The sequence below is a fragment of the Asparagus officinalis genome, chromosome 7 (assembly GCF_001876935.1).
Source record: "Asparagus officinalis chromosome 7, Aspof.V1, whole genome shotgun sequence".
NCBI lineage: Eukaryota > Viridiplantae > Streptophyta > Magnoliopsida > Asparagales > Asparagaceae > Asparagus > Asparagus officinalis.
This window is the reverse complement of record NC_033800.1, coordinates 140137888-140147686: the sequence shown is the minus strand read 5'-3', so window position 1 is coordinate 140147686 and position 9799 is coordinate 140137888. Positions and strand designations below refer to the sequence as shown.

General features: G+C 35.5%; 1 protein-coding gene across 1 annotated transcript in view; it reads right to left on the bottom strand.

Annotated features, from left to right (window-relative positions):
• The window catches only part of LOC109847869 (protein ROOT PRIMORDIUM DEFECTIVE 1-like), a gene marked incomplete at its 5' end in the record, with an annotated part of 9976 nt that continues 6265 nt past the window's right edge, over window positions 6089-9799 (bottom strand). Inside the window, one exon of the mRNA XM_020417103.1 lies at window positions 6089-6319. The remainder of the gene's footprint in view (window positions 6320-9799) is intronic.

The following is a 9799-nucleotide window of genomic DNA, read 5'->3' as shown; positions in this document are numbered from 1 at the left end:
TAGTAAACCCCTCATTTTGAGGGGTTAACTCATTTTAACCCCTCTAGAGGGGTTAACTTAACCCTTCTATATTTTTTATGTTTGGCAAATTATGGAGGGTTAACTCACTTTAACCCTTATATAAATTTGTTGTGTTTGGCAGGTTAAGAAGGGGTTAAGTCTCCTTAACCCCTCACTTAACCCTTTGCCAAACGGTACCTTAGAGTCCAAACTAAAAATTTGAATTTAAAATACCCTAAATTTAAAATCCAGGGCCCAAATCCAAGTTCTCAAATGCAGCCGAAGAGAAATGTATCCAATTAATGAGGGAGAAGGAAATAGCGACCGACAAAACCGCCCAAAGTGTCGTCGTCCTATTTATTCTCTTCAGCATGGCTTCCCATGGGGTCCTATTGCAAATTACGAAATTGTTCTTATCGTGTGTAGCTAAGATTGAAATAATTTTTTCTTGGTGTGTGCGCGTGCGTCTGTGAGAGAGAGAATTAGGCAATACAACCCTAACACCACGAGCATCCTACGGCACGTTGGGGGATATTCATTTGACTCATGCTTGAAAATCGTCGAAATCAACCGCATTTCTTACTAATGCATGAGCCACGCGATATTCTTAGTTCTTCGCCAAAACTATATTGCTCCAACGCTCGATCATGCCTTCCGAGTTTCGTCTATGATACGCCCAAAACTAAAAAAAATACCGGAGCCTGACCTCGGATAGTTCAAATGACATTTTCAGAGCATCCCTGGCTGAACTTGCCCTTTCTAAACCCAACATCTTGCACAAACTGAACAGACTCCAGCGCTGCTAGGAACGTCGTGCGCTTCGCTTGCCCTCTAACGGTAATTATCGTGGACAATGCAACAAAGAATAATTGTTTTAGATGCTTGAATGATAAGTTACTAGGTTCAGATCATTAATTGACAAATGACAATGGTGACCCCGTTTTCCTTTTTTCATTTTTAATTTCAATAAAATGTATCTAATTAAAAAATGTTTCCTCTTTATAATCCTCAAGCATAAAATATGCTAGGAATTTACAATTAGAAGTTACTTAGATGGAACACGCACTCCAGAGAACACAATCTATCTATATCTATGTCTATATCTATAGACTACTATAAAAGACGATTGCTATGTTAAAACTTTTGATTTTCTTTTATGCTCTCTCAACTTTAATAATTCTCAATAACTATAAGTATTAAAGTCTGTGTGGTTCTAATGACTATTAGGTTCCCTTGAAATTATGTTTTTGGTTAAGCACTAATTATCATGTTAGTTATCTTGTGAGGACTTTTGGGTTCCTCTGAAATTATATTTTGGGTTAACCACTAATTCTTAATTTTGTTTTACATAACTACTAACCAGCTCGAAAATATAGTTATGCATATGCAATAATATGATGTCTATACCACTACAAAAGATGATTGCTATGTTAAAACTTTTGATTTTCTTTTATACCGTCTCAATTTTAATAATTCTCAATAGGTATAAGTATTAAAGTTTGTGTGGTTCTAATGACTATTAGGTTCCCTTGAAATTATGTTTTTGTTTAAGCACTAATTATCATGTTAGTTATCTTGTGAGGACTTTTTGGTTCCCGTGAAATTGTATTTTTGGCTAAGCAGTTATTCTTAATTTTGTTTAACATAACTACAATCCAACTCGAAAATATAGTTATGCATATGCAATATAATATGATGAAGGATAATGTTTTAGAGCAACTAACCAATATTATATTTTGGTTAAGCACTAATTTTCATGTTAGTTATCTTGTGAGGACTTTTGGGTTTCTGTGAAATTATATTTTGGGTTAACCACTAATTCTTAATTTTGTTTTACATAACTACTATCCAGCTCAAAAATATAGTTATGCATATGCAAAACTATGATGTCTATACCACTATAAAAGAGGATTGCTATGTTAAAACTTTTGATTTCCTTTTATACCCTCTCAATTTTAATAATTATCAATAACTATAAGTATTAAAGATTGTGTGGTTCTAATGACTATTAGGTTCCCTTGAAATTATGTTTTTGGTTAAGCACTAATTATCATGTTCGTTATCTTGTGAGGACTTTTGGGTTCCCGTGAAATTGTATTTTTTGTTAAGCAGTTATTCTTATTTTTGTTTAACATATATAACTACTATCCAAATTAAAAATATAGTTATGCATATGCAATAATATGATGAAGGATAATGTTTTAGAGCGACTAATCAAGATTATATTATGCAAAGGTCTATTTATGTATGTAGAAAGACACAATTTTCATCTTGACTAAGGTAAATATGAGAAATATTTGACCAATAATTTCTTCATGTTCTTTATTTAGAAGAATGAATAACTCACTTGTAGTTATACCATAGAACTGTGCCTAATGTTGTACAAATTCTATGCGATGTGCTAATATAATAGCTAAGAGCATCTCCAAGAGTAATCTCAGTTTTTCCCTATATTTGAGGAGTAAATCTCTCATCCTAGTATATAGGGAGCTAAATAAGGAGCAAGTGATCCATCAATGCTCCCCAAATGACTCCCTAAATAGTTTTGGATATTTTCACTTACCTCCTTTTGTAATAAATAATTATAACGGCTATATTATAACGACTATATTCCAACGACTATATTGTAACGGCTATATTTCAACGGCTATATCATAACAATTACATGACCTCTATAAATAATATCATATGAACTCTCACTTTTCACTCAACTCAAATTGTGTTCATTGTTAGCATCATTTTTCAAATATCATCTATGTCTCATAACAACGAAATAGCTACGCTCCTAATGGAAGAAGAAGCTGACGAGGAATATGCAATGGTCTTAGGAATGACCGTTGTTGAAGAGGAGCGAGTGGCTAACGAGAGGAGTGCATCGTGCCGTCTTGATTCCGTTCGAGGCCATGTTGTCATTCAACGTGATAGAGTTCAAGGTCATAATAGACTTTATCGTGACTATTTCGCTGAGGATCCCGTTTATGGTCCACGACTATTTCGAATGAGGTTTCGAATTCATCGTCCACTTTTCCTCTGAATTACATCCGCGGTGGAAGATTTTGATCCTTACTTTGTCCAAAGAAGGAATGATGCAGGTAATCTTGGTTTATCATCCCTTTAAAAAATAACAGCAGCAATGCGGTTGCTTGCTTATGGAGTATCTGCAAATTTTATGGATGATTACGTGCGGATTGGTGAAAGCACAACTATTGAAAGTGTTAAAAGGTTTGTCAAGGTCGTTGTTGCAATTGTCATCGATAAGTATTTGAGGTCACAAAACAACGACGATATCAGAAGATTGCTAGAGATTGGTGAACAGCGCGGATTTCCTGGAATGTTAGGGAGCATAGACTATATGCATTGGAGATGGAAGAATTTTCTGGCTGCGTGGCATTGGATGTATGCTGGTCACGTCCATGAGCTAACAAAATTTATTTACAGAAAGTTAAATTAACGACCAATGTTTCATTAAAGAACTTGTCGTCCATTGAGATTCACAATTCTTGAATTGATGGAAGTAATCATTCACCCTTTCCCAATATCTTTCATTTTCTTGATTGATCCCTTGCACTGCATCCATGCTTATGTTGAGCCATGCAGATACAAGTAGAATGTCTTCTTCCTCGGTGAAGTTTTTAGTCCGTCTAGTTTTTCTAGAAAATTTATTTTCAGCTAACTCAACTGGCATGACAGATTGATTAGGATTTTCATCCAGTAGATCACTATCAGACAATGATCCATGATTTAGGAGAGAAGTGTAATAATCCATCTGTCCAAAAATAATACAAATTAATGTCAACGCTATAATTAGTTTTAAAAAAATTAAAATGAAATGAATACTAATAAATCAGTTGTAAGTATAAAATATGAGAGAAATAAAATAATTAAGAGATGAACTAATTTACTTACCTTTAAAGAAAAATAGTAGAATGCCAAGTGCAAAATAATTATGAGATGAACTAATTTATCCTATACAAAGATGCAATATATATAAATGAAAGGAGAATGAGAGGGGCTTGAATGTAAATATAGCCATTGCATTTGAGCCGTTGCAAAGAACTGCAGATATAGGGAGTGATGTTTCTTGTCTTTGATTTGGAATACCAAATCAAGGACCCTATATTTGGAACACCATATATGGAGCTTGTTGGAGCCTGTAGGCTGTCTAAAAATCATAACAGATAGCCAATCCCCGTCAAACACCAATGATGGAAGTTATAATCTGACGACTTTCAGAATGTTATAATTTGAAGACTTTCACATAGATCGATGAATGTTACAATCTGACGACCTTCGTAAAAACTAATGAAAGCTCTAATCAACAGCCTTCATAATCAACATCGGGAGTTTTAATCTGACGACTCTCATATTTTCAAGGAGCCAAGATAAAGATTATAAGATGACGGTCTTTGCAATGCTCCAGCAAAAGAGACCACAAATTGATGCGATCTTCACATCAAAACGTAGAGGTCATCCTTGTGTTACAACATCAAAACGCAGAGGTCATGCCCACGTCCCAGAGTCAAAACGCAGAGGTCATCTTCAGCGCTCCAGTTAAAAACGCAGAGTTCGTGGACTCAAAATGCGGAGGTCATCTCTGCGTCCCAACTCTGCGTTTTAGATCAACAACGCAGCGCGAACACGGCGTTTTCAGCCAAAAACATGCCTAACTCTGCGTTTCAAGTCTAAAACGCAGAGTTCGGATATCCAGAACGCCCAGACTGACGTTTGACTCGTTCAAAGCACGAATTGAACGGTTGCAAAATCGTTTTTCCCACGATTTGAGGAGCTATTTAAGGGGGCGGTTATACCCAATTCAGCCCCACTTAGGAGCGAATTAAGGGGGCGGTTACACCCCTTAATCTCCTAAAAATAGTGGTAAACTCAACTGAATTCGGGTCTTTGGATCCTCCATCCTTCGTCCTTAGATTTGGCAGCGAAGAAGAGATCTTTGGATCGGCTTCTTCAGATCTTCTTGGAGCTTTGGAGATCAGTAACTTGGAGGAACTATTGAATCATCTTAGAAGGCTTTTATTGAAGCTTTTGAGATTACTCGGCTTGGCTTTTGAACTCTTTCAAAGAGTTCTTCTCAACTCGTTTAGAGTTCTAAAACTTACTTTGCAAATCCTCCACAGTGTCAAATTGTGAGGAGAATATATCGTTCCAGTGAAACAATACGTTCGGATCGTCAACGAGAAGCAAACTCGACGCGAGCATTCGAGGGAGGCATCTCATCGCTACCGTGAAGAACCCAGACTTAAACAAAGGGAAGAATTCAGATCAATTCTCCTCTCTTTTGTAATCGGAATTCAAACTGTAATTAAGATTGAGAGAATACAAGTCAATTTTCTTTCATTCTTTTTACTACAAATTTTCCACCAAACAGAGCCAAATATTCACCTCCTACTCCCTAAATTTGAGCTAAGACATGGGATATGGAGCCCCTTGGAGTTGCTCTAACTATTTTGATTTGGACTCCTAGGAAAGGAGAGAACGAGCACTAAAGAGTAACTTCTAGAAAAAAATATAAGAGGATGGATAATCAAATTATTTGAAGAGTCAATAGTAAATTTTAATTACAAGATATTGAGGGTTTAATAAAAATGATGTGTGCTCAATTTAACAATATAAAAAATTAGATAACGTTAAAATATCCTTAAATTAATAATCTAAAGCGAACCACTACGTAAAAACTACTGAGTCTAGATCATAAGGATACTTTTTGGTAGTCATTTTCTTCATAAGAAACTTATTTTGATACTATATTAGAGTGGATCCCTAAAGTTTTTGTTGTTTTGAGATAACCAAGCTAAAACTTGTTTATTAAATTATAAATTTAACATTAAAAACTAATTTAATAACATATGTTAATTTATAACTGTATCATGCATCACGTGCAACGCACGTATGACATACTAGTTTGTACAAACGAGGCTTAAAACATATGTATATAACATTACAGGAGTCACATTTGATTACAAGTACACCTTATTCCAGGGGATACTATTAGAATTCCAATTATAAATGTCAATCATAGCCCAATTTGAAGACCATTAGCAAGAGCGATAGCAAATACTTCACTCTGACACAATGACGGTGAGAAAAGCATGTCTTCAATTATGCAGCAAAAATATCATTAATATAATTATTTCAATCAAAATATTTTTCTACAATGAAAACCAAAAACATCCCAATTTTAGTAGACTTTGGATAACATCAGCAAAGGGCGCCGCGTTGTGTTCCCTCTCAGATCACACGGTGGGAGTCTTCCCCCATAGATTAGCCATATAGCCGCACTCCTGGATTTTGAAACACCTTTGTGCTGCAAACCAAATTGCTGAGTTAAAGCATGTTAAACAATGCATACAGAGATGACAGTAAAACTGTAAAATGATATGATATTAAACTGTCGCTGGTATTAGCTGTAACCTCTTCATCCCCGTTTAATATATAGATTTGTTTTGCAAGAAATGAACAATTGAAACTATAACACCCACTAGATGTTGAAACACAGAGCCTTTTGGAAATAGAAAATGTTCAACAATTAAAATCGATTCTACAAAAGCATACCATTGAGAAATGAACTTGAAATATACAAAAGGTTCTGAAAACAAAAACATCATTGTGCTTCTGTTTACACTGGATGCAGAGAGGTTAGTGAAATTACTACAGAACTGCAAACAAACCTACAAATATTGGCTATATCTTAAAATAACTAAATCCATTTGCACATGTAGAATGCAGGAAGAATGATCTTTTAGAGCCAAATAAGTTTAGCGGCTTAGAATCTTAAGGCACGTCTTCTTAGGACTCCTGAATTAGTGTGTGCTCCCAGCCTAGGTCTTAAAATATTGTCTTCTTAGGAATCCCGAATTTGTACACGCGCGTGCATGCTAGCACGCGTGTTTTTCCTGTTTCGATAAAGCAACCTCTTTCCTGTGGGTCCTACCCTGAATTATAGACCAACTTGGGAGATGGTGATGCAGTCTTCTCCATAAGTTTATATTTAAGCTTTTAGGTAATAATCAAGAAAAAGATGTATACGCATGCTTCTGCGTCTCCAACATATGTTATAAATTTTGTTCGTCTTAACAGTCTAAGAGATATGAGGGTGATGTCACTGTATTCTTCAAATTGGATCACTAACAACCAACAATGTTATTCATGATTGTGCTTGACTTCATTTCTACAGGTTACAATGAAAAACAATCAGAAATAACCAACAATGTTATTCATGATTGTGCTTGACTTCATTTCTACAGGTTACAATGAAAAACAATCAGAAATAATGTTCTGTATTGCCATGAGTAGCAGCTGGCAGGACTTCCATTGTAAATTTATGCCTTTCTCAAATCATCTAGTATAACTTCCATCAAACTATGATTTGAGGACATGAACACAAATGTCAAATTAAAAAATGGATAAGGTGTCTCAGACACAGTTCTTCAAGTCTAGACATGAAGAAAATGCTATAGACATGTTTCTTTTTTATTTAAGTTTGAATTTATGTATATGTTTGAGTTTGGTATTTGTCTACTGGAGGACCATACATCAAGAAAAGTTAGAAAATAGTTAATTTTCTGTGAATTTTGATATGAGAGACAAACATCATTGACATCATATACCTAATTGCTTGATGATGCAAAAAATCTTACATCCTATGCCTAACTCCATATGCTCTGGGAAAATGAAGTAGCTAAGTTGATAAAAGTTGACACAGATAATATTTGAGGTGTCATACAGAGATAGACAAGTAGACATGTAAGAATTTTAGGAAGAATCTTTCCCCTACTAAATGTAGATATTTTGCTTTTTGTGTTTAATGCCTCAATATTAGTACCTTTCCTTACAAAACTGCCTTAACATTGCATGCGAGATTTTGTCAGATTCTGTGTTGACACGTCTGTGAATAATTCAGTGCCTATGCTACTTCTGATATTTGACAATTTCTGGCCTTCTCATGCCTGTATTAATCATTAATCCATTCCAATACTTTATAATCTACAATTTGGTAATTTTTTAATTATTACATGGTATAGTAACTTAAATTACCAAGACATGAGTCAATAACGTGCTTACTAAAGACCTCCAGCTAGGAGCATTATTCTACACACGCACAAAACGAAAGGAAGAAAACAAAACATTCATCCATCAGCTCCAATCATAATACAAATGTATTCATATCCCACTATGTTTCACCTACATTGTGGAGAGCCGACCATGATAAATGAAATGACGACATTTTCAAATATCTCGGTCAGAAAAAAAACCCTGATAGAAGACAAAGTTTTGCTACCAATACAGTGCACTGACGTATCAATATGTAGTTTCTTTTGAGATCATTATCCTCCAGGTTTAGTGGTCTGAACAACAAGATGTATGCTCATCTCATTTAGACTATTTTGCTTTTCAGCATCCATTGCCTTTGAATGTATTTCCCCCTTTAGCCATTCATAATTATCTGAAGTTTTACAACCATTCATAGTAATACTGCCTTGTAGTCATTTTATTATACTGATGTAGGATCATTTTACTATACGTTTACTACCTCCTTATAGGGATCTTATATTCATGAAAATAAAAGGTCCTCTTACTAAAATTTGTGCCACAAACATTCAGTCCGCACGGTTAATATGTAAAAACTAATGCCAAATGATTCCTGCAGCAAAAGCACAAATATTCTTAGATTGGAATTTTTCCCTTATGATATCACCACCAACATATATTTGTTTCAATTTGAAAAGATGGTTAGGGTATTTTCTCTTTCTTTTCAGTTAATACAATATAGTTGGCATTTAAGGTTTGACTTTTAGTTATGAAGCTAATTTTTGTCGATATTTTAGTCAGAGAGAATATTTGTTTCTATCTTTTGGCATTAGGTTTCTTTTTTAATTAAGTGTATTGTTCCTTTTGGGAATAGGTATTGATTAATGAAATTTGATTATTGAGAACTCTCTTTGAAGCATGTGAGTTGCTATGTGTGAAGCCCTTATTTCGAAGGTTAGATGTCCGTGAGTGAATGCAATCTAACTCATTGCCTTTATTTTTTATCTTTAGTTTTCTTACATTCGAAGTCCCCTCCAGAAAAATACAAAAGCCTCCAAACATCCATTGTTTCCAAAGCAAGCAATCAGCAAGGGGGGGATTTTTTGGCTTACTGTTCACCCATGAACAGTAGGCCAATAACCCATTATGAACAGTAACCCTTCTCACTATTCACATCCCATATGCGACCGCCAATGCCCTCAATGAGCCCTTCCCCTACGCTGCCAATCATCCTTATTAGGGGTGAGTAGTGAGCCGGGTTAGCTCATTGGCCCGCTCGTTTATCCTGCAGTTTGGCCCGACCCAATCCGGCCCACTACGGGGCTAGACATGTTCAGCCAACTTCTGGAATGGGCCACGGGGGTTAGCCTGCTTCTCTCGTCCCCTCGGCACATTAGGGGCAAAAATTAGTGCTAAGTTTGGAGAATGAGGACAATACTATAAGTTGATGTGGAGCTTAAGGAAATGAGAAGCAAAGAAGGTTAAGCATCTAAATGAGTTTAGGTTGGTTATGGGTAGTTTGACATTAGTACAGTGGGAACTAGTGATTTTATTAAGGATATATGTGAATTGTTAAGGACAGTGGGACCCGGTAATGTAAAGATCACCCTTCTTAATTTTTCTTAAAGTTTTATTATGTATTAATGAGTCTCAATTAAAATTTGAATTGAGCTTCAATGCTCGATTATCTGAGGCTTCCCAAGAGAAGATCTCCTCCTCAAACCACAAACGTGGCCATTGAGGGGGAGATTCCCTC